This window comes from Dipteris shenzhenensis, chromosome 19, assembly GCF_047967505.1.
Source record: "Dipteris shenzhenensis isolate YYH24624 ecotype China chromosome 19, Dip_SZ_1.0, whole genome shotgun sequence".
NCBI classification, from domain to species: domain Eukaryota; kingdom Viridiplantae; phylum Streptophyta; class Polypodiopsida; order Gleicheniales; family Dipteridaceae; genus Dipteris; species Dipteris shenzhenensis.
In genome coordinates, this window is record NC_141614.1 from 7113189 (window position 1) to 7116459 (window position 3271).

A 3271-nucleotide genomic window follows, 5' to 3' on the forward strand; every position below is an offset into this window, starting at 1 on the left:
ATCCATGTAAGTGTCAGTGATTCCTTTTAAACAAAGTCAAAATACTTAAGCTAGTGTAGATTTTAAAAGAATGGAAAATAGAAATGTTGACTCTAATTGCGATTCTATTTGTTATAGATACATCTATTAGGACATTCATATGCTATCCATTGGAGTAATTTTTATAAAAAAAGGACTAAAAAAGGTGTAAATTCTTATAGTGATGAAAGAGTGAGAGAGAGAGAGAGAGAGAGAGAGAGAGTACTATTTGACGATGCTCCACAAATGATTTTATTGTAAAATGAAAGATCTAAATATCTATTTTCTTCATTAATATAACAAGATTCCACCATAGCATCTTGGAAAAATCTTTTTAACTCTATTATACTTTGAGCACTACCTTCCTCATTTAACTTTGGGGGTTTGAAGGGTTTCTAATTTTGAATTTTTTGAGACATGTTAGATGTTTATTTTATTGGATGCATGATATCCATTTATGTATAACAACATACATGGATTAGGGCATGACGACATTGGTCACGCCGTAATCGAATTTGCCAAATTGATCACATTCACATAAGGGTCAATGAATTATTTTAAACAACATCAAAGTAAGATGTTGTAAACATGGAAACTAGAAACAAAACCCACACTTGTCTCTATACATTTCTATTGTCATCAATATATATTTTTCTCAACACTTATTCCAATGCTATCCATTAACATCGGTTTTGTCAAAAAATGAATAGAAAATGGTTTGTGAATACGGGGTGAATTCTTGTAAAATGGTTTGTGAAAACTGAATTCTTGTAGTGGTGAAGAGGTTGAGAGGGAGTCTGAGAGAGGGAGAGAGAGAGAGAAGTCCTAATATAACAAGATTCCACCCTAGTATCTTTAAGAAACCTTGAGCTACATTTCCATTTGATGTGGGGGAGTTTGGGACATGTTCGACCTTTATGTAATTGAATATTTAGTTTTCTGTTTTTGTTTTGATTTTTTTGTTTGGAAACTGGACCCATCATTTTTTAATCATCATAAGACTACCAAAATTATTTGCCACCCTGGTAGAATCAACGTTACGATAAGGGTTTAACTCTTTGGTATAAGAGTTGATTAGGCAGTAGCATTGTGGGATGAAATGAAATAGTTCCTTCTCGTTGAGCCATGTGTAATAATTTTATATATTAATTCAAATTTTGTGAATGGCAAGAAATGTCTCACATCAGACCGATGCATCTACCAACAGTTTTGTCTCCATCCTTAGTTGTAGATCAAAATGTCTCATGAGAGGAAGTGCAGGTTCACCTTGAATACCTTGAATTGGAGTCCCTTGCTCTGCAAATTCCAAATCCAATTGGATTGGTCCTGCAAATATTATGAGGTGCAGGTTGCCCTTAAGCTCTAGTCCTAGCTCATGATCACTCTCCCCCTACCTCATGAGAGGAAGTGCAAGTTCACCTTGAATACCTTGAATTGGTGTCCCTTGCTCACCTGGATAACAATGTTAAGAAATGAGAAACCTTTAAGGCAATCTCCATTAGCAGGACTATAGGCTCGATCCCTCAAGGCGATGGTCAGTGGGATGTGTTGACAAGATTTATGGGTTCGGGTGCTTCCAAAAGGAGTTTATCACAGAACAAATTCTTGGATATATGCAATAAACCATTGTCTGATGCCATCGTACCAGGATGTCAACGCGATAACGAAGGATCGTGATTTGCCGGCCTTTACTTCAGGAGCAGTTTGTTGTCCTTGAAACCAATCGAACTGGTTTGTACATCTATATTCTAAGCTCAAAAAGCACAAGTATCATGACAGAAATGAAGCTTCATAGAATTATGTCAATTTTGTGTCAATACTATAAGAGCCTGAATGCAAATCTATTAGGCGAGCAGTTAATCTCTGTCTATGTCTCTCAACAATTGTATTTTTTGGTGGCTTCCTCACAGGAGAATATAAGGAATGATAAAGGATCTGCATGGCCTGTTGCAAATCCTATTTTGACGTGTGCCTCTGTGTCAAGCCACCCAAGCACTTTCATTGCTGATCCCTTTCTGTACATCCAGGTTAGTTATAGCACACCTTTGAACTCCAACAATGTTCTTTTGCTTTTGGTGATCTTTGAATTATGCCTCAGCCCACTTCATGGAGAATTGATAGTCCTGGATCACTTGAAGTAGGCCTTTTAGCTTTGGCTTGCCAGTTAGATATACAATAAATAAACCTGATGAGAATTGATGGAGCACAAGCTGATAACTGTTATCATGTCCTAGATCTCTTAAAGTTTAAGGGGCGTCATCACAAGTAATAGGTATCCCTTGAAGTGAATGACTGCAGGAATCAGTAGAAAAACTCAAGTTTATAAATGCCATTTCTGGGATGAGGATATGATGGCCAAGAGTCAAGAGTAGGGATGGGCACAAGCATGCATAGTCCTAGGATTTTTGGCGATGTTGTTAGGAGTCTTAATGCTTGCTGAGTAATATCGAGCTAGAGGATTCTTACTGCATGGATGTCTTTTGTGTGATATACAAGGTGGTCGCTACTTGTTACATTACTGTTGCATTGCGTGATGGGTCATTGTTTGAAATAGGCCATTAAAACTCAATTCTATCTAATGAGGGATGCAGCTCTATGTTAGGGGAGTTAGAACCACTTTATAACTCTTCAGAAGAGGTAAGAGTAGGGATGGGCAGTTCCAAGCATGCACAGTCCTAAGGTCTTTCGTGATGTTGTCTGAAGACTTAATGCTTGCTGAGTCCTATTGGGCTAGAGGATTCTTACTGCATGGATGTTCTTTGTGTGATATACAAGGTGGTCGCTACTTGCTACATTAGTGTAGAGCTCTATTTTGAGTCAGATGTATATCCTTGGTTGATGGTCCCTGTGCAGTAAGTGGTGACGTTGGTTTCTTGCAATACAGGGTTCTAAGTTGCACATCTTTTTTGAGACAAAGAATGCACTTACAAAGCAAGGTGACATTGGGGTTGCTAAAAGTTTGGATGGGGGTGCATCGTGGAAGTTCCTTAGCATTGCATTGGATGAGGAGTGGCATCTTTCATTTCCATTTGTGTTTGATTATGAAGGACAGGTCAACTCATGTTTGGAACTTTGTCTAATTTTGGGAGTTTCTGCATATGCGGTATTTTTGTTGTGCTTGAATTGTTTTAATATGATTTAATGAAGAATTGAATGACTTTTGGTTTTCTTGTTTGTATTGTCAAGAGTATATGTTTTTTTATAGCCTTTGCGAGATATAGTCTTAGATATTTTAGCTCCTTTGGGTGTCAGG